A 23,592-nucleotide genomic window follows, 5' to 3' on the forward strand; every position below is an offset into this window, starting at 1 on the left:
CGAGCGCGCCAGCCGCAGAGCCCCTCCCTGCAGCCCTGCCACCGCCGCAGTGGTGGGGTGCCCCCCTCACGCGCCTTCAGAAGTGTGGATCGCCCCCAGCACCCCACCGCTTCCTCGCAGACCCCAAACCCTGAGTTCGTGATTGTGCTGCAGAACCCTTCCTTGGAAGTTAAGGCCTCAGGCAAAGATGGCAGAACCCTGAGACCCCAAAACTCCCCTTACAGTAACCACAGGCCCCAGCCTTAGAGGGTGGCCAATTGACCTAAAGGAGAACAGGGCTGTGGTCCTTGCCGCAGCGCCTGTTTGCATTCAATGCCCAAAGTGTGGATGCCAAATCCTATGAGTGCCCATGTCCGAAAGAGCGGACCACGAGCACCCAACATCTCCCAAGTCTCTAAGTATGGGTAATGACCAAGGGAACCATAAGCTCTGTGGGACTCTCCAGGTTAGGGGGAACATATAGGATGGCTGCTACGGAGCAAAGCAGGCCAAAGTTGCACAAAGTGTGGTTTCCTTCGGGCAACCGCAGCAGTGCGGGACACGTTTCCTCTACAGCAGTGCGACGTGGTTGGCATGCCGGAGGCCACCGCAGCGCGGATTCCGCGCGCGGCACTGGACCTGCCACACAATCAGGGCAGCAAGACCCCCTTTACGTGCAGCAAATCACAATGCAGAGACACCAAAGGTGCAGGAAAGAGGAAAGGGATTTTCTTTAACCCATAGTCCTTTAAAAGGCATCTATTACACCTTTAAAAAGAGAAGTGTCGAGCATCAGAGTATCTACATACATTTTCTGGCTATAAATTGAAATTTTGATGGCCGCGCTCAGGCTGAGCGTTAACAAGCGAGGCTGCAGCCCAGAGCCGGCCGGTCCAGCGGGGGCGCTGCAGACCTCTGTTCCGCACCGGGCAGAAGCCTTTCCAATACTTGGCAGAATCTTAGGGCAGCAGTGCAGACAGCACCACTCGGCAAAAGGCTGGCCACAGGGCTAGCCGAGGCTGCCGGTATCTAATCACACCAGGAGCCTAGGGCCACCCACCAGACTCTGTAGACACCAGCCATAGGAACAAGTCATCAGAACGTGTGGCGCATAGAGGGTATACCTACCAGGGTCTGATTAAGAGGGGCATGAAACAAATGCTTGTTTAGCCGGGTACAAAATAAATGAGAAAGGGCTCCTGCCCCAGAGAAGGACACTGGCCATCTGGAGGTGGGGGGAGAGATAAGAATTGATGCTTTTAAAAATTTCCTTTTGATTTCCTAGCAACATTTTGTTACAGATCGGCGCCCTCCTCCCCAACGGGTAAGGCCCTCAAAGACCAAACCCAAGTGTTATTCACCTTTTGTATCCCCAGAGCCCGCCACGGTGCCAGTCACAAAGCAGGCCCCTAACAAATACTGCATGAATAAGTACAAAAATTTGAGGGCGCAAAGGGGAGGAAGTAATTAAGAGGAGGGGGGAAGGGTTGTCTTGAATGATGAATAGACATTTACCGGGAGAGACAAAGAACATTCCAGCCAGAGGGGACTGCATTCGCAAAGCACGGGAGGCTCAGGACGGCACAACCATTGGGGAAAAAGGCACGACCTTCGGGCCCCGGGCCCCAACGGACAAAAAATTAGGCTAGAAAGAGTAGTCCATCGGAAAGAGGCTGGAATTTGTCCTAAAGAAAAGGAGAAGCCACAGATGGATTTAAACCCTAAAAGGCCTTAATTGGTTACCTAACAAAATTTAAATGAGTCTCTTTACAAATTGAGGATTACCTATACTAACTAGCCACTGCCACTTTTTAAAGACTGAATTACTCAGCAAGATTTAAACTGGTCCTTTCAACAAAGTAAGGACATTCCTATTTTAACTATTGAAAACAATAGCAAGAGCCTCTGCATTATATATTTCTCATATTTATCCTCAATGGAACTTCTGAGTCCTACAAACAATTCCATACTTTCATTCTCACAGGCCAGAAGCACCAGCATCCAAGATGAAGGCAATTTTCTAATTAACAGACTAAGTGCCCCACAAAGGATCCTATTCTGAAGGCCACAGAACATATCTACCCACATGGAACAAGTGTGTAGACTGGGGGAGAAACAGTGTAAGCCCCTAGGGGAAAAAGGAGGGCCAGGGAAAGCTCCCAAAAACTAACAGAAATCCCAAATCTGATGGTGAGGAGAAATCCTCCCCGCACAGAGTGACTAGGAAAAACTTCTTTGGAGAAGGAGAATGGAGGTCGATAGCCATGGAGCCCAGAACTTGGTTAAATAGAAAAAGCATTCCAGTTGGGAAAAATCTCTGCACAATAACAATGAGTCGGAAAAATGCAGAGCATGCTATGACAGATCAGCTTGGTTAAAGCCGGGAATTTGCCTTCGGAAATGGAGGGAGAAAATGCTGACCATGATGCCCCAGGAGTCAAAGAGTTAAGGAATCTTCTAGTGGTGCCCGACTTAATTCCAGAAGGAAGCTTCTCTGCAGAGGGAGAATCTGGCCCGAGGTATGTAACCCTTGGAAGTGCCTGAGAAAACAGACCGTACATAAATACTAAGTCAGCCTCTGGCTTGCTCTCAGGGCACCCCTTCAGTTCTTCCAAACGGAACCTATCTTGACCAACATCACATGCAGCAGTATTTCCTCAGACAACAGCTTATCAGACATTCCTATCACATTCCAATTCTATCACAGGTCCACATCACAGTAAGACCTCAGATTTGTGCAAAAATTAGTGTAGAAAGCTCTGCATTTTCCATCTCATTGATGCACAACAGCGTTAGGAAATCATCAGGGCTGGTTCCACGGGCTCAATAATCATATTTTTCTAACCTCAATTTTGGACCCAAATTCAAGGATATTTACAAAAACAGCATAGAACTGGGGCTGCCACTTTTAAGAGCAGTAATTATAGATCTGAATAAACTAAAAAGGTGCAAAATGGAAGAAACCTGAACAGCAGCATTTTGTAAAACTTAGGATTTCAGTTAACAAAAAAAGTTTAGTAAATCAATGGGATACAGGTCCAAAAAAACTACTGTGATTGTAGACTATAGAGAAGTATTCAAAATAAGCTAATCCTACACTGTTCTGCTAGCTAGACCTCACAGAGAGTATTTTATTCTGTTCTACAAAGCAGATATTAAGACAAACAGACAAACAGCAGTGTGTTCAGAGATCAACTAAAATGTACTGCAAATCATGTCATAAAAAGTGTAACAGCTCTCATACTTTAAGCTCCTACTATGAGCATGGATCATCACCCAATTTATCCCTAATCCTCTCGGGAACCCAGCTAAATGAGTATTTTCATTCACACATCTCAGAGAAAGATATAGCAGCTCAGAGCGCTAAGTGTTAGTATGTGAAGGGACTGGGAACGGAATCAGATGTGTCTGGCTCCAGAACTGACGTTCTTTCCACTGCCCCACATTGCCTCCCTGTTTGAAATAACTGGGCATGTTTAGTTTGAAGAAAAGAAGCCTTGTGGAGTGAGTGGAAGAAGGAAATGTGTTAGCAGTCCTCAAATATTTGTGGAAGCAGCATTAGACATTTTACTCTGTATGGCTCCAGTGAGTGCAAACTGTGGAGAAACAGATGTCGATTCAACATACAGAATTTTCCAACAGTCAGGAAGGAGTGTCTAGAGGGATGAGGTGGCTTGGCCATTTTGGGACATGACAAATTCCCTGTCACTAGAGGCTGGGTAACCCTACGGAATGTATGCAAGCTCTGGGTATGTGGCTGAATGACCTTTAAGTTCTTTTCGTTCCTGATAGAAACTAAAGTTCAGAGAAGTGTTGGAACTTGGCCAAGGTGGTCCTTCTACCCAGGAGACAAGTCTCCCTCAGCCCAGCACTTTTGTACAACAGACTGCTTTCATGCTGAGGGCAAGACAAATTGAATAAATTACCAATAAAATCACATCATCCTCTCTCTCAAATTTAACCAACATATTCCTAAAGTGACTATTGTCTTTCTCCCTCTTTGGAACCATATGTGGATAACAATCTCTGCAGGAAATCTCCAAAGATAATGGTAGAGGGAAACAACACAGCTGAATAACCCCTGTAACCAGGATCTGATGAACCAAAAAAAAAAAAAAAAGGACAGATACTGTAGTTGTCTCCATATATTACAGAATTACTGGGCACCCCTAAATTATCTTTACACACTCTCTACATTACTTCACACACCCCACAATCCCAGGACTGGGACTACTACCCCATAATTCCACTCCTCGAGGTCATTTTAGCCACTCTAACGGATAAATAGGTTGAAGGATCCTAACACATAATAGTATCTTACACGTGTTCAGCTCTTTGCCCTTTCACATATCTCATCTGCCGCTCACCACAGCCCTCTAAGAAAACCTTCTTTCGGACAGACAGGCAACTTCTTCCTAGCTGCCCGGGAAGAATGCTACAGCACACGGCTCCTTTCCCCCCATTACTTTCCATATTAGATTATTCCTCCTAGCCTGGATGAGTCAACCCACGAGCAGGTGTTTCGGTTTTCCTCAACTGCTCTCGTCACCTCACACCTTTCCCAGCTGTACTGCCCCACCGCCGCCTGGCAGGGCCCCCGCCCACGCCACCAGTGCAGCTCTCCTGCCCTGGGAGCCCCAGCCCGTCCTGTGCTGCCGCTGCAGCCGCAGCGCTCGCCCCGGGAAGCCCCCACGCGCCAGGCTGCAGCGCACCCGCGCTCCTTCCACCTCCCACGCTGGCCCCCGCCTCGCCCTCCACCCCTCGGTCACATCGGTGTGCCTGCGACCTTTCCAGACACAAAGGCCGATCCCAAGAGGGAAAGCGCAGCCCCCCAGGGCGCCCGGGAGGGCTGGTCAGGCTGCCCAACGGAAAGGGGAAACGCTGGAGGGGAGCCAGGCCTCGGGCGATGGCTGGGGCCCTTTTGTGTTCTGGTCCAGGCCGAGATCTGGGAGACGACGACCGAGGCCCTCGCCCATGTGGCACGCCTCGTGCGCGCACCCACACACCCCCGGGCACCCTGCGCTCGCCAGATCCTCGCACCCTTAGGCCACTGTCACTCAGCTGGGTCCCAGGACAGGCGTGGTCCATTTGCACCATCCATTTACCCCAAGTGGGGCCAGTCCCACTCTTGGGTGGGCTGCGAGGGGGAGGGTGGAGGTTCCACTCCTTTCCCGCCCGTCTCTTACCTGACTCAGGTAAGACCTGGGCTACAGGACTCCATGTTTGGGGGACCGGGCGCGCATGCGCTCCTTGGGGCCAGAGGTTCTCGGCCTTAACCCAGTCCCCAGGGAAGACTCGGCCAAGCCACCGAATATCAGGCTCCGGGCTAGAGCGTCGCCTCCTGGGCACTCAAGCCCATCGCCCCCGAGCCCAGCATGTGCTGCCGCCTTCTCCCTGCCAGGCGTCAGCGCCACCTATTGCAAAGGGTATGAAATGGCAGGCCATGCCTTGGACATGGGTCTAAGGCGTGGATAAAGGAGAATAGAATTATATAAGGCCTGATCTGAGTACTTTCCGCGTTAGATTATTAAAGCGAAGGCCCAAGAAGCGATATTTTGATAGTTACTAACTATGGAGAGATCCTGATGAACCTCCCCTACCTCAGCCATTACACTAATTTCATAGTTACCTCAAGACTATCATTTTTTTTTTTTTATCCCCAGCCCTACCCTCTTCCCCCACACTATAGATCGGAATTATTTGCCTGCCTTCTCTTTATCTTCACATTACACACAAACTTTCATAACTCAACAATGGCTAGGTAAAATTCACCACCTTTTCTCCACCCGCTCTTTGCCACACCACAAACTGACCCCTGTCTCCAGAATCTTTGCTTCCTTCTATATTCTCTGCCTTGACTAATGGCACTACCATCCACTCTAGTTTCCCACACAAGATCGCCAGAACTCAGGGCATGATGGAATGAGACCCAGAGTTCAGGCTGTCAGTGATTTCAATCTTCCTGGTCCTTTTCATCTGACCTCCCAAGCCTCTCTTGAACTCCTCTTGCTGCCCTCCAATTCTACTGCCATCTGCACTTCTTCAAGCCTCTTTATCTCTCATCTGGACTATTGCTTCCTGATTGGCTCTCCACCATGACACCTTTCTAGTTCCTCATTCACACACTGGGCAGTGATTTTTCCAAAATGCAAACCTGAGCACACCTCTTTTCTAAAACTTTCTACTGACATTAAATTCAACCTTTTTATCTTGATATGCAAAACACTTCAAAATCTGGTCCTTGCCTTCCTCCAGAATCTTCTCTTTCATTCCTTCCATCTTGTCCATCCCCCAAAACTTCATAATTTGACTTCATGTTACTAATTTTAGTTCCTCCCAAAACACCATCCAGTTTTCTTTCTCCACATTTTCATGCCCTTTTCCCTGACCAAATATCCTTCCCTGCTTTGGCTACCTAAAAAATTCCTAATCAGTCTTCAAAAGTCAATTTAGTTGTAATGTTCTCTTACATGACTTCCAGGAAATCTTCTACAGAAAGAATATCTCCTTCCCTGTGCACTCTGTCCCTTGGACACACTTACACAGTTGCACTTATGCTGTTTTACAGTGATGTTTGCAGGTCTACCTTGTCTCTTCTACCATATGACTGAGCTCCTTGAGAAAAGGGACAGTGTCATTGATTTCTGTGTCCCTTTTCTCAACCTAATATTTTATCATGGTGAGAAGAATGAACAGCAAACGTTTGTTGATCACTTTATGCCAGACACTGCACCCAACTCCTCGTGTATATTAGTTACTTTTGGTGATTACCCTACAAAAGAAGAACTGTTATTATACTAATTTTGCCAACAAGACAGCTGAAAAGGCTTTGGCAGATTGAGGAGCTTAGCCAAGATTGCAGGGCTGGTAAATTGTGGAGTCAGGATATGAATCCAGATCTGTCGCCTCATGTTTATCCATTTATTGAAAAGTATGGTAGAATTAAAATGATATTTGAAAAATCACAGATCATTTCTTGAAAGTATAAATGCTTACAGAATTAATTTATCTTTTAAGGGGAAAGCACATAGCTATTTTAGTCTAGTAGATGGAAATAAAGTGTTCTAATTTAAACTAATGGCATATAAAGCCAAATAAATATTCTTGATGTCAGGCTAAATGAAAAGACAGTCCTTTTATTATTCTATATCATGTCCTTATTATATAAATGTTATGAGTATGTTTGCTAAGGGACTGATGTATTGTAAACCAATACTTTTTTTTTTTTACAAAAAGCTTCTGGAGGGGCTGGAGTTGTGGTACAGTGCTTGCCTGGCATGTGTGAGCCCTGAGTTCAATCCTCAGCCCTGCATACAAATATAATAAATTAAATAAAAGATCAATTAGCAATTTAAAAAAAAATTTTAAGCTTCTGGAGAAGTGGAACAAGAGGGATCTAAGTTGAAAGTCAATATAGACTTTTCAAGAAGTTGCCAGAGATGGCGATATCAAGATATTGTGAAGATATGTGAAATCTAGATGATTTAACATATGTAAAACACTCAGTAGAGTGCCCAGCACATAGGAAGCCCTCTATTATCACTCTTACTGGTGTTGTTAAGAACTTCAACTAGTTCCCAATTCAGTGTAGAGATAAACATATAGCTGACAACAAACAATGTGAAAAGTGATATAATGCATCCATGATGGAAATTCTGTGGGAATTTCAAAGAGATGAGGATCTGTCAGGGAATCAGAAGAATGGCAGGGAAACAAGATGATAGGCAGAGATCCCGTGATTGAAGAATGAGCAAGTTGCTAGAACCAGAGAAATACTATCTAGCTTTTGCAAAAATATTCGTTAGCAAAATATTGTACTACAAGAGGCTCAGTTTCTTAGAACCCATCAGGTTTAAAATGCCCACACCATTCCAAGCATTCCTTTGTGCCTGTCAGGCAGGAGGCTTGGCCACTGGGCTAAGGAGAAAGACTTTCACCAAGATGATATGAGAGATGGAAGAGGTCACATAAGCTTATGGTGGTGTATCTCAGTACCCAAAGAAAGCTCCAGCCCCACCGGGTAGTCTAAATGGGAAAATCAGACTCCATGAAGGGAAAGTACATTCCCATCCCCCAGGCTCGAGTACCTCCCTAGAGAGGAGAAACAGTTGAGCACAGACATGGTGATGTGTACATTAAGCAAGAGGAAAGGGGTAGGCCGTGGAGGCTGTGGTCCAACTTGGCGAGCGTGGCCCAAGAAGGCCCACCTCTTTCCTTCAAACCCATGCCAGGTGTCTAGCACACTAATCCAGTGTTTCCCCAGCCAAACGACATGGAAGGCTGCTTAAAAGTCTACATTCTTTACCACAGTCCATTAACTTTATGTAGGCAAAACATATTTATGTTCCTGTAGTTCTTCAATAAACAGAGTAAAGAAACTTACTGTGGGTAATTCACTCTGGCCCAGGGAAAAGAGGGCAGCTATTCTGATGGGAATAACTAATGAGACACATAAGGGGAAAAAGTTCAAAATTAAACAGAGGAACACTGTTGATAGAATTCAATAGATACAACTTTTTTGGAGGGTGTTTTGGCAGTGGATATCAAAACTGACCCAGCAATCCCACTTTGCAAATTATCCCATGTGTATACTCCCTGACATGTGTCCAAGGATGAACAGTGCTGCAGTATTTGAAATTTTTTTTTCTAAACTAGAAATAACCTTAATGTCCATCTATAGGATACAATTTATGATCCAGTATTTAATACAAAGTAATCAATATAGAAAGCTTCTCAATGTTACATGAAAAAGCTAAGTTCAAAACTGTATGTATGGGCTGGGGTTGTGGTACAGTGGTAGAGCGCTTGCCTAGCATGTGTGAGGCACTGGGTTCGATCGACCGCACCAAATAAAAATAAATAAAATAAACGTACATCAACAACTAAAAAAAAAAAAATTTAAACTATGTATATTGCAATCCTGCTTGTGTAAAAACATGTGTGTACCATGTTATCTAATGTCTGTGTCTATGTATATATTTGAAATGCCTGGAAAGACCTAGAAGTAGAAAATTGACAGTCCAGGAAGAAATGTCTGCAGGAAGATTTGTTTGATAGGTTGGTTGGTTTTAGATTTAAATTTGAATACCTTAAGGAGGAGCCACCTTGCAGTCCCTATTCCTCCCTATTATCTTATACCCCCTTCTTCCCTCAGTTGTTATTTGGTCTCTAAATTCACAGGAGAAGAGAAATGAGGGTGTGAGGGCAAGTGAAACCGGGCTTCTTAGTCTTTACTTTCCATTTCTATTCTGCAAGCAAACATGACTTTTGTACCTTTAGCGAGTGTGGGGTAGGAGACTGCCATCTTTGCCCGTCAAGGAGATTTGGTACTGGAGGAGAATAAAGATCCTGAAAAAGAGATACTGGTTTAGAAGCTATTGCGATAGCCCAGATAAGGAGCAAAGAGTGTCTGAACTAGCTGGAAAGCAAAGATAAATTGTGAACCCCAGATTTGAAACCTTTAAAATTCTTTCTCAGCTGCTGTAATTAAAAGAATGTCTGGGCTCGCTGTCCCTTCCTTCTACCCCCTGGAAATTATATCCTGTAGTTTATCACCTGAGTCATTGGGCAGCTCCCCGGTGCACTGTGGGAGGCCCACTCTGTCTGATCCTAGTCATCCCTGAGACTACCCTCCCAGGAGTGCTCCTGCCTGGGAGTTCATTCCTCCCTCTTTGCTCTATGTGCACCAGCTGTAGAGGAAGTGAGCATTGTCAGCACCCAAGGTTTGGTTGAAATCAAAGGGGAGTGACCCTGAGTCGAGGTCTGCTCATGTTGTCTGGAAAAAAGAACCAGTGGTTCCACAGTTAACTTCAAGATAATGAAGAAAAACAACAACAACAAAAACCCTACAGTCTGCAAAGATTGACCTTACCTTTATTCTTTTTAAAATTTTTATTTTTTAGTTGCAGTTGGACACAACACCTTCCTTTTATTTATTTTTATGTGGTGCTGAGGATCGAACCCAGATCCTTGAACGTGCTAGGCAAGCACTCTACCGCTGAGCTACAACCTCAGCCCCTACCTTACCTTTAAACTAAAACAAAAAAACACTTCCAAATAAAACATCCTCTTGTGTGGGGGTAGCAGCTAAAAGACTGGTGAGATCCATACTATGCATTTCATCCACTAAAAATTCTTCAGTTCAGGGGCTGGAGTTGTGGCTTAGTGGTAGCGCACTTTCCTGGCATGTGTAAGGCCTTGGGTTCGAGCCTCAGCACTGCGTGTAAATAAGTAAATAAATAAATAAATATCCATTTACAACTAAAAAAATATTTTAAAAAGAAAATTCTTCAGTCGAATTATATTATTTATTTGAAAAGATTTCACTGAACGGAAGTTGGTATGTCAGAGACTTTCTCATCTGTGGTCTGAACAGTGGGGAATTTAACATGGCACCAAACAGGAAAGACTGAAACATGAAGAAAGCCAGACCCAGGATTTACTTATCTCTTTGACTGTTTCATTTCTCTGAAATGAACATAGAAGGGTTAGTTCTCATCTATCACTCAGTCCACCCCCATTTCTACTATCTCTGTCCCACAACACTGCTTCTCAAGAATGTTCAAGTCCTTTAAGTCAAATCCACTGAATGTTCATGAACTGATAAGTGGATAAATAAAATGTGGACTATCTGTACAATGAAATATTACACAGCAATAAAAGGGATTAAAGGGAGCTGGGGCTGTAGCTCAGCGTGCACAGTGTGAGGCACTGGGTTCGATCCTCAGCACCACATAAAAATAAACAAATAAAATAAAGACATTCTGTCCATCTACAACTACAAAAAAAAAAATTTAAAAACAGGGATTGAAGGACTGATGGACACTATGATATGGATACATGTTGAAAATATGCCCAGTGAAAGAAGTCAATCACAAAAGAACATACTTTGTATGATTCCATTTCTATAAAACAACTGGAAGAGGCAAATCTCTAGGGACAGAAAGTAGATTAGTGGTTGTCTGGAGTTGAAGGAGAAACAGAAGGGAGTGATTACAAATGGATACAGGGATTTTATGGAGCTGGAAAATATTCTAAATTGATAGTGGTGATAATTATGCAACTCTGTGAATATACTAAAAAACACTGAATTATATATTTTAATAGGTGAATTACATGTAAATTATATCTCAATAATAATTTTATTAAAAAATAAAAGACCTATACCAAGATAATTTAAAGAGCAGAAAAGCATAATTGACATTTAAAATTTTTCAGAACAAGGAATACTACCATGGATAAAGAAAGACTTCATAATAAAAAATGGAACCAATTTACCAGAAAAAGAAAAGGAGAATCCTAAAAATGTATAAACTTGTGACAATATGACACTAGACCTCAGAGTAACTAAAGAAAAAACTTAGAGAAAAAAAGGTAAATCCACAATTTTAACTTGAGCAAAGTAAACAGAAGAAAGGAAACAATAGAGAAGTGATGAAAAAGAAAACAGGAACTCAATATAAAAAAATCAATGACAATAAAAGCTAATTCCTTAAAAAAATCAATAAAATTAACAAAACTAGTTGGAATAATCAGGAGTAATAAAAAGAAAATTACTACTATCAAGAAGAAAAGAGGTATTGGAAGTGTATCTCAGTGGTAGAGGACTTTCCTAGCATGCATGAAGTCCTGGATTTGATCCTCAGCACTGAAAAAAATAAATAAATAGAGAATACTGCAGATCCCCAGACATTTAAAAGGTGAAAGGGAAATTTTATGGACAACTTTACACCAATAAATCTAATCACTTTAATGAAATAAACAAATTCCTTGAAAAATACAAACTAATGAAACTCATTCAAGGAGAGATAAACTGAATATCCTTATATCTAACCAATAAATTGAACTCATAGTCAAAAACATTCCCATGAAGAAATCCCAAGCCTAAGAGGAGATTTCATTGGTGAATTCTACCAAACATCTCAGGAATAAATGATCCCAAAGTCTCCTAGAAATAGAAGAGGAGGAGATACTTCCCAACACATTTTATAAGCCAAGCATTATTTAGTTACAAAAAAAAGGCATTACAGGAAAAGAAAACTGTATGCCAATATTCTCATGAACATTAATTCAAAAATCCTTAACATTTTTTTTGGAAAATTGAATCTAGCAGTATATAAAATGGATGATAAATCACCACTAAATGGGGCTTATCTCAGAAATGTCAAAATTGTTTTAATATTCAGAAACCAATTAATGCAGTTCATCACATTAACAGACTGAAGAAGGAAAAACACCTCAATATATTCATGACTGAATTTAGCAAACCCCAAACTCCGTTTTTTAAAAAACTCTCAGCCAACTACAAATAGAGGGGATCTTCTTCTATGTGGTAAAGGATACCATCTATGAAAAATCTACAGCTAAGAAGATTCTTAATGCCTTTTCCCTACTATAGTGAATAAGGCAATGATATCCACTTTTTATACTTTCATTTAGCACTGTATGGGAAGCCTAAACAAAGGAATAATGTAAGAAAAAGAAATGAAATTTATACCTATTGTAAAGGAGGAAGTAAAACTGTGTCTATTACATACAATATGATTGTGCATGTTAAAGTCTCAAAAAACCTATGCAAAAACTTCCAAAACCAGTAAGTGAATTTGATAAGACTATAGAACACAAGGTTAAACAAAATTAATTGTATATCTGTTTACCAACAAGGAACAATTGATAATTGAGTTTTAAAGAATACCATTTACAGTAACATCTAATAATATTGAAATACTGTGAAAACATTAAATATTACTCCAGTCTGAGGGGTAAAGATCCACTCCCAAGATGTAGGCTCTCTATTCACCTCACAAATTGTTTCTTTTGCTGAGAAGAAACTTTTTAGTTTGAGTCCATCCCATTTATTGATTCTTGATTTAAATCTTGGGCCAAAGGAGTCTTATTAAGGAAGTTGGGGCCTAACCCCACATGATGGAGATTAGGGCCTACTTTTTCTTCTATTAGACACAGGGTCTCTGGTTTTATTCCTAAGTCCTTGTCCAGAGATATGAAAAATTGTGCTCTATATATGTAATAAGAATTGTAAGCATTCCGCTGTCATATATATATTTTAAAAAAGAAAATAAATAAATATTACTCTAGCCTGAAAACATTGCTGAGAAAAACCAAGAAAGATCTAAATAAGTAAAGTTATGCCATGTCCATGTATTAGAGGACTTGACCTTGTTAAAAATGCCAATTCTCTCCAAATTGATCTATAGATTCAACACAAACACCATAAAAATCTGAGGATTTTTTTTTTGTAGAAATAACAAGCTGATTCTAAATTCTATGTGAAATTCAAAAGATATACAATAGCCAAACCAATTTTAAAAATAAAGAACAAACTTGAAGAATGTAAATTATCTTATTTCAAAACTATAAAGCTATAATAATTAGGAAAAAGAGATGTGGATATGAAAATAGACAGGTAGGACCATGTCACAGAATTAAGAGCATAGGAACAGCCCCACATACATATGATCATTTGATTTTCAACAAAGTTGCCAGGGCATTTCAGTAGTAAAAGGATAATATTTTTGGAATATGGAACAATTGGATATACATATGCAAAACACACACACAAAAATGAAAAAAAAACCTAAATTACAAAACTTAATTCAAAATGAATCACAGACAATATTAAAAATATATTCAAAATGAATCACATACCTAAATATTGTAAGAACTGTAACTATAGTAGTTACAAAAGAAAACTCTTACTGGGCTTTAGTTAGGCAAAGACTTCTTAACCAGAACATAAAAATATTTTTTAAAACACTTTGGTTCACTTCATTATGTATTTCTATTGTGTTAAATCTGTGTACAAAGAGACTTCTATATTAGTCAGGATTCTTTTGGTTACTAATAATAGAAACCCAAAATGAATTAACTTAAGAAAAGGACGAAGTTATTGCTTCATGGGCCTGAAGAGTCTGGGGGTGGATTCAGACATAGCTGAATCCAGGGCCCCTGATAAATTTGTTGCAAATAAGGCTTTACCCATCTATTGGCAGCTCTTCCTTCTGTTTAAGTCTTCATTCTCCAGCTGCCTCTCTCCCCATGTAATGATGACAGAGCAGCCAACAAGCTTGGAAACCCCACAGAAAAACATATAGAGTAAATTCTGGACCAATTCTTAATGGCCCAGCTTAGACACATGCCCTTCCCTGAGCACTGATACTGATGGACAGGCCCAAGTCACAGGACCATCCATAGCTGAGCAGGAACAGGGCTGAATCAGCCCCACACTGAGGAGTGGTTTCCAAAAAGCAGCGGGTGGGTAATAAAAGGAGGGTCTGATATCAGAGTAGGCAGCTTGTCAAACAGAGGCAGCAGGTAACTATTCTAATCTACTAGTTTTGCAATCAGAAAAAAAGAATATTATTTTTAAAAAATATTTGGAATAACTGAGCCCAAGGCAATATCCTTTGGTGATCTTAAGACAGCATATCCTAGATGGGGAGGGATTCACTCTTCAAACCCACTTACCAACATTATCTGAAATGGATCGGAAAAGATGCCCTCCAAGGGGAACTCTTTTCTTACAGAAATGGAAGATAATTTGTAGAAAGAGGTGGACGTACGACTGGGCTTGGAGGGCATTAGTAGAGTCATCCCTTGAGGGAAATGACACAGAAAGTTAGCTCTATAGATGAATAAAAGGTCTCTGAGCCAAGCTGAGTATGGGTCAGATTGTATGAAGGGATGCCCTGGGGTGTGGGGATGGATGGGATGAAACACTTGTGGGGTCACTTCTTATGCCATCTGCAAGAGGTACACTTCTGAAGGTCACGCCCATTTTGCCTGATGATCAATCATTTGAAACTCTTTTAAGTAACACGAATAGGAATATATTATGAAGGCAAATACAAATATTGCATGATTTTTAAGATCAAATATGCATTTCTTTCTTTCAATAACCCCTTCAGATTGCCTTTCACGCTCCCCTTCATGTAAATTCAGGATGTTCTCTGCTGTCATTAGGAAGACTTTGGGGAAACATTTGAGAAGTACCTCTTTAAGGAATAAGGAATAAGGGCTGGGGATCAGGGATGTTCTTGGATTTTTGTTGTTGTTGTTTATTTTTGTTTTTTACAGTGTCCAGACACTTTGCCAGAAGAGGAAGCCAGGCAAGGATTCAGAAGGAAAGATTTGGGATTCTGAGGATAGGGCTAACATCTGGCTGCTTTGGCAGAACCAATATAAGCATATGCATGAGGGACTGAGGTTTGGGGGCTGCTCACACAAACCCTCAGAGCAGCTGCATTCCTGGGTGACATCTCATGTGGAAAGCATGGGATCCTGCCCTGGCTGAGGGTCTGGACGAATGTCTCTTGGTAGGAGTAGGAATCTAGTGTTCTTGGAGAGGCAGATTCAATGCTGGGGTCAGAGAAAGTTCATCTCAAAACAAGCTCTAGTGAACGGGCTCTTAACTTTAGAATTGGTGGAAGACAGAGATGGAGCCCAGAGGCTTTGAATTCACAGGTTTAATAAAATATGGGAACTCCACAAAGGGTCATAAAAATAAAAATAAAAAATCTTAAGACAAAATGGAAAGTGATAGTCCTTCCCCAGAAGAAAAAAGTCCATTAGCTGACACCTGGCCTTTTCTTTTCTCTTTCTTTTCTTTTCTATTACACAGGCCACACTCAAAAAAAGAATCTCTATTATAGATCACATCATTCTGAAGGATGGGAGTCAGTGACAGGATGAGTTCTCTCTTCATGCACTCTGGGATGATATAAAAATTATCCCAGGAGGACTGTATTCAAAACCAGGCTGACTCATTGATTAACTTGCTTAAATAAAGATTTGCCATACCACCATTTCTGTATTTGAAGTACTTATTGAACCTAAAGACAATTACTGCTACTAGTTTGTATGTTAATTGTATTAATTTAAATAAATTATAAGTTAAACATATAATAAAGAACTGTATTGTATTTTCAGCTTAAAAAACAAAACAACAACAACAACAAAATACCCTGGGCATGGTGGTGCACACCTGTAATCCCAGCAACTCGGGAGGCTGAGACAGAAGAATTGCAAGTTCAGAGCCAGCCTCAACAACTTAGAAAGGCCCTAAGCAACTTAATGAGACCCTGTTTCTAAATAAAACATAAAAAGGCCTGGTGATGTGGCTCAGTGGTCAAGCGCCCCTAGATTCAATCCCTGGTACAAAAAAAAAAAAAAAGCCAGAAGACCAATTCCTGGAAATCAGCATGAAATCTGTGACCACAAGATGTCCAAGGACACTGCCAATTCTGTCTCTCTTGGTTGGAGGTCTTCTGAAAATTTTAATCAATAAATCTTGATTATCACTGTGTATTTTAAAGGACAGAGAATAGGAACAGGTGAAGTTAAGTGGGAGAATTAAATTGGCAATATAGCTTCTTTGACTGAGGTGTTGAAAAAATTAAATAATTATAAACCCAAAGGGGGGAAAAGGAGGGGGAAGGAGGAAAAAAAAAAAGACAATCAGCTTCTACCTGGAACATTAGGTTCTGAAAATCCAATTTGCACATAGTGGAAGGGACTTTGCCAAGGAGGGGCCAGGGCTGAGGACTCACGGGGATCAGAGGACCGTTGCCCTGGAGACAGTTTTAGCTTGGAAATGGCAAATAGGAAAATAACAAGGGCTTAAGGGAGAAAGAAGAAGAAGGAAAAAAAAAAAAAAAGGCACTACTTAAGATGGTTGAACTCTTAGAAACCAGACGAGACTACATGAAAGAAATATACTTAAAAGGACAAATAGAGATTTATCTGCTTTGAAAAATGAAGTTAGGAAGAAGGAAGCTGTTTTCGTTGTTTCCATTTAGTGGTGAAGATGGGTGATCAGACACTCAAGTGATTTAACAGAAGGGAACAGGGAATCTGCTATGTGCACAGACTGGGATCTACCTGCCTATCTCCTTCCTCCGCCCCAGAACATACCAGCAGAATGTGCTCATGCGAATCACTGATAGAAAAGTAAGAATAAAAATAAATTCCAGCACCTTGTCCCTGATACCCACAATGATAATCTGAAGTGGCAGATGAGAAAGGAGAAAATCGGGAGCTAATGTGAAATGCACTGATATTAATTGGCCAGTTTGAAGGCAATGATTCATGAGAAATGGCTTGGAAAAGTTGGTCAGGAAGTTTGTGTTTGGATTCATTCAGAGTTGGTTTGAACAACACCCTGCAAGGTGGCTTAGGGGTTTGGTACTGAATTTAGGACCCTGAGAAGCCAGAACCAGAGAAGGGGATCCTACCTGGGTAACCTGGAAAAGGCAGAGCCAGAAAGACAAGTCCAAGAGCTTAGAGATAAGAGAAAAGTGAGAGAACAAAGCCTGAGAAAGAGCACAAAGGACAGATATGGAGCTGAAAACAGTACCAATGACAAAGGGAAGAGCAACACGGAGGTTGGATAACCATCAAGAAAGGCTCTGGAGAGGCTGGGGTTGTGGCTCAGTGGTAGAGCACTTGCCTGGCATGTGTGAGGCCCTGGGTTCAATCCTCAGCACCACATATAAATAAATAAATAAAAGATCCCTTTACAACTAAAAAATATTTTTTAAAAAGAAGAAAGGCCATGGAATACTGTTGAGAATGAATTAAAGCTGGGGTTCTCAAAGTGTGGTCCCCTGTCTAATCATAGCAGTAGCACCTGGGGGTTTAGTAAAACACAGATACTCAGTTCCCCCCGCATCAGCAACTCTGGGGTCAAAACCCAGCAGCAATCTGTGTTGATAAGCCCTCAAAGTGATTCTGATATACTCCAAAGCTTGAGAACCACGCTATTATATAGCAGCCCTGACTGCTGGGCTCAAGATAGCTGAGGGGCAGGACTCCCTCAGAACTCCAGACCAGCCAGCACAGTGACACACACCTATAATCCCAGGTACTCAGGAAGCTGAGGAGGAGGATCACAAGTTCGAGGCCAACCTAGGCAGCTCAGTGAGAACCTGCTTCAAAATAAAAAATTAAAAAGGTTTAAGCTCGGTGGCACAAGGACCCTGAGTTCAAGTTCAGTACCTAAAAAAAAAAAAAGCAAAAACAAAAAACCAAACAAATAAACAAGGAAACGCTCTGGGTCGGCTTAAATAGACAGCAAGACTCACTAACTGGGAGCCTCAAGAAGCAGAGTCTGGGTTTGACCCAGGTGTTAGAGTGACAGGGGAGACAGCAATTAGCCCAATCATAGAAGAGAAATAGACAGCACCAGCTTTTGCAATAGGACTTTGGAAAGAATGACCATCTCTCCCCTTTAGAAGAAATAATTATGGAAAACTAAGGGTTTGTAATGAAAGGATTAGTGAGCCCAGTAACAGAAAACAAACAAAGGTGACCCCGTGATCTTAATATGGAGCAGGTCTACAGATGAGAGGCCCATAAAAAAAAAAAATGGAAAAGGAACATTTTCAGCTTGGAGTGATCAGGTAGGAAAGCAACAAGAAGTTTCAGACATCAGGAACCAAAAACATGCAGACATAACAGGATGGGGTCAGGGCACTAATGGAGAAGACTGTAAATGACTGTCATTTTCAGAACTGTGAAGCCATAAATTGCGCTGGGAGAACTGCCTGCTATTAGTGTAGCACTCTATGCTCTCAAGATGAAGCAGCTGGAAGCTGTGGAACTGGTTAAAATGATTCCTGGAAAAAGAAAGAAAATTGCATATGAAGGATTAGAGGTGGGGCCCAAAGCCCTGGATACGGGGGCAGAGACCATCATCAGAAGTGAGACTGTCTTCTGCAATCCAAGGATAGAGTTTTACAGCTAAAAACTCAAGGGCATTAAAAACAAACTACCTATTCTTGTTACTATTCAACTTTTGGGTTCACATAGATATAGTAGAAGGGCCCAGCCAGTGGGGATAGGGACTACAAACAGGACATAACATAGGGAACAAACACTTGCTCTGGAAAGGGTCTTAGCTTTGGAAACGAGAGAAGGCAAACTAAAGACATAGTGGGGGCTTAGCAAAAGATTGAAGAGAGTCTTCTCCAAGTTCTAACCCTGTAAACTGCTGACATTGCAATAGGAAATAGAAGCTAAGACACAGAGCCAAAATGAGGGAGGATCAAGGCCCCAGGAAATCCAATGATGAGAACTAGGCAAGTGGGAAAGCCAGAAATGGGTGACTGCCAGAGAATAAGACCATCTAAAGTTTTTCTCAGCCCTCTCTCCACTTTTTTTTTTTGGAGTTTTTAACAGCTGTATGGAGAAATAACTGAGGTATAATAAACCACAACTATTTGAGCTGGGGGTGTAGCTCAGTGGCAGAGTCTGGTGTAGCACTCTATGCTCTCAAGATGAAGAGCATCTTCATCTTGAGATGAAGCCAGACCCTTGTCTGCCATGTGTGAGGCCCCAGGTTCAATCCCTAATACCTCAAAGAAAAAACACCACATATTTAAAGCTATGTCATTTCATGAATTTCAGCATGTGTACGTACTTCTGAAATCATCACCATATTCAAGGTAATGAACAAATCCATCACTGCTCCCCATGTTTCCCTGTTTCCTTTATAATTCATCTCTTCCTTTTGCCCCACCTTTTATCTACTATCCCTATCCCCGGGTCATTGGTGATCCAAATCCAATTGCTGTCTTTATAAATTAGTTTGACTTTTCTAGAATTATAGATATAAATGAAACCATGCATTATGTGCTTTTTTTTTTTTGACCCATTTCTTTCAATTAACATAATGGTTTGGAGTTCCATCCATGCTGTTGTGTATATAGCTTACTCTTTTTTATTGCTGAGTGTATTCTATTATGTGGAATCAATTATATAGCCATCAACAATCTGTTCATTTATTCATTTATTTGGCCGCTCATAGACATTTGGTTGTTTCCATTTTAGGATATCATAACTAAAGACATTATTCAACATTCATGTGCAAGGCTTAGTGTGGACATATTTCTCTTAAGTAAATACTGTTGATTTATTGTTTAATTTATGTTCAAGTTGTTAAACCTTTGTTAGGAATTTTTGTGTCTAATCATGTACAACCACAAGAATGGGAAGTTATGCTCCATGTATGTACAATATGTCAAAGTACACTCTACTGTCACGTATATCTAAAAAGAGCAAAGTTTTAAAAAGAATTTTTGTGTCTATGTTCTTTACAGACTTTGGCATATAATTTTCATTTTCTTATAATACTTTTGACCAGTTCTAGTATCAAGGTGATGCTGACCTAACATAACAAGATGAGTTAGGAAGTGGTTCTTCCTCTTTCAGTTTATGAAAAATTGTGTGTAGAACTGGCATTATTCCTCCTTTAAATATTTTATAAAACTTGCCAGGCGTGTTGGCACATGCGTATAAGCCCAGCAACTTGGGAGGCTAAGGCAGGAAGATGGCAAGTTTGAGGCCAGCCTCAGCAATTGAGGAAGACCCTAAGCAGCTTAGCAAGACTCTGACTCAAAATAAAAAATAAAAAGCGGTGGTAGAGCACACCATGGTTTCAATCCCTGGTACCACAAAATAAATAAATAAGAAAATAGAAATTTTAAAAAGAATTGTTAAAACTCATCTGTGAAGTCATCTCAGCCTGGAGGGTTTGTTACTATTGTTTGTTTCTGTTGTTTAGTTTGCTTTGTGGAGGAGAAAGATTTTTAGTCTGCAAATTCAATTACTTTGCCTAGCACAGCAGTGCACACTTATAATCCCAGCAACTTGGGAGGCTGAGGCAGAATAATCACAAGTTGGAGGCCAGCCTCAGCAACTTAGCCAGACCCTTTCTGATTTCAATTCTCCATAAAATAATTGAAAACAATTCAATTATTTTAAGAGGTATATAATGATTCAGGTAACCCATTTCATCATGAGTGTGTTTTGGTGGTTTATATCATTATCAAATTTATTGGCATACAGTCTTTCATAACTGTTATTATCCTTTCAATATCTGTAGTAGTAGTAGTGATACACTTATGTTGGTACTTTATGTTTTCTTCCTCATCAGGATGATTGTAGCTTTATCAATTTCATTGGTTTCCAAAGAACAATGAGCTTCTAAAAACAAGATTCCAGGAACCTGGGCCATTATTCCCCCTTATCACAAGAGCATTCCAGTCTAGTATCTAAAGGGACTTACCTAATTGGTACAACTAAAGTAACTCAAGTTGTTAAGAAATTATGCTTGAATATAAATTTACTATCTATCTGGATATATGAGTCCCCAGAAGGATCAATAAGATTGGCTTTCCTGATGCTAAGAAATCTAATTCTAGTCCAAAATAAAAATTCTACAGGTATTCTTAGACTAATGTTTGAGTTCAGTGCATATTGTATAATGTTCTAGGAATGTCAATACTCCTTGAATGTCCCCCAAGTGACCCCCTCTTTGTTAAAAAAAAAAAAACAAGAAAAAAGGGAGCAGATACAAATTACCAATATTAAGAATAAAAGAGGAGAAATCCCACAGATATTAAAAGAATAACTGAGGAATTTTACAAGTAACTCTATCCCTTCAAATTCAAAAACTTTGATAAAATGGACCAATTCTTTTAAAGACTACCAACACTTGCTACAGAAGAAATAGATAAATATAGTTCTGATAACCCTATATCTATTAAGGAAATTAAACTGGTAATTAAAACTTTTCCCCATAAAAAGCTCCATAGCAAGATAGTTTCATTTAATTTAAGGAAGAAATACCACTAACTTTACACACTCTTTTCCACAACATTAAAAAAAAAAGACAGAAAAATCCCTGAGATATCATTATGAGGCTAGCATTATCTTAAACATAAAAACTAGAAACATTACAAGAAAAACCACAGACTAACACCTTTCATAGACACAAAAACTCATAACAAAATATTAGCAAATTGACTTCCTCAACTTTTAAAAAGGATAATTCATGAGGTTTAAGTGAGATACATATTAGAAATGCTAGTCTGGATCAAAAGTCAAAAATCAATGTAATTCACTGTACTAATAGACTAAGTGAAGGAAATCACATAATCAAATCAGTAGATGTAGAAAAAAAAACTTTTGGGAGAAGTCAACATTAATTTATGATAAAACCCTCAGCAAACTAGGAGTAGAATAAAACTTCTTCAACCTAATAGCTAAAAAAGAAGAAAAAATAAAAGCCCTATAGCTAACATCATACTTAATGGTAAGAGATTGAATATCTTTCCTCTAGGATATAGAATGAGGAAAGGATGTCCTCTTTACCACTTCTATTCAACACTGTAGTCTCAGCTAGTAAAATAAGGTAAGAAAAAGAAATAAAAGCTGTAAAGATTAGAAAGAAATAACTAAAGCTGACTTTGGTCACATGTAACATGATTGCATATATAAAAATCCCCCCAAAAATCTGCATTTAAAAATCTGTTGAAACTAACCAATGAGCTTATAAAAATTGTTAGGATCCCAATTTAACACACAAAAGTCAACTGCATTCCTATAGTCGGAGACTGAATGATTAGAACCTGAAACAATGAAACAGAACAAAACAGTACCACTTATAATAGCACCTTCCCATTGTGGTGGGGAGGGGGGAGAAAGAAAAAAAATGGACTTAATTATAAATCTAACAAAATATGTGCAAAATCTATATGTGAAAAAATAAAAAATGATGAAAGATATAAAAGAAGATCTAAATAAATGGAGTGATATACCATGCTCATTGATTGGAAGACAATATTAAGAAATTAATTCTAGCCCAGCACAGAGGCACATGCCTGTAATACCAGCAAGGCGGGAGGCTGAGGCAGGAGGATCACAAGTTCAAAGTCAGCAATTTAGTGAGGCCCTAAATGACTTAGCAAATCCCTGTCTCAAAACAAAATAAAAGGGGCTGAGGATGTGGCTCAGTGGTTACAGTATAAAAAAAAAAAAAAAGGTATCAATTCTACCAAACATGCTCTATAGATTCAATGAAGTCCCAATCAAAAAAAAAAAAAAAAAGCCAGGTGTTTTTTTTTGGGGGGTAGCTTTTAATATATTTATATTTTTTAATTCACAAGGAAAGTCTCAAGAATTAGAATTGTCAAATAATTCTGAAAAAGAGGAACGTGTTACCTGATTCCAAGACTCACTATTGCTGTAACACTACAGAAATCCTGACAGTGATTAGATGTAGATACAGATAAAGATCAGCCAAGTTGTTGGAGGAATCCCAGAATGGAATGTCAACTATTTCAATAAATCTAACTGTACTACAAATATATGACAAAACCACTCTTCACGGTGTAGAGAGAGAAAAAAAAAGAAGAAGAAGAAGAAGAAGAGCTGCTGAAAGTAACCTTGGAAGTTTTAGCTGGAAGCTTTAAGGCTAGAGACAAAAGAAACTGTATATAAACACTGTATCCTAGATAGTTAATTAATTTCCCACTGGAGTACAGATTAACAATTCTGAAATTGTTTTACATGTATAGGAAAAAAGAAAAATTAAGTGGATGGATGGTGGATGCTGGAAACCAGGTTTCTCACTGTTGGAAAGGGAAGTGACAGAAAAGCAAGACAGAAAAGGTGGAGTGGACTCTGATGCTGGATGGACAGGCATCAGTATGGATTCACACACACAGATGGAAAAACAATTAGAGGTGTATTTATATTTATGAATTTACATACATACATATATTTTCTAGCTTTGTCTACTCAGAAAGTCTAAAA

The sequence above is a fragment of the Marmota monax genome, unplaced genomic scaffold (genome assembly GCF_021218885.2).
Source record: "Marmota monax isolate L192 unplaced genomic scaffold, Marmota_monax_Labrador192_F-V1.1 WCK01_AAM20220418_F8-fsc00131, whole genome shotgun sequence".
NCBI lineage: Eukaryota > Metazoa > Chordata > Mammalia > Rodentia > Sciuridae > Marmota > Marmota monax.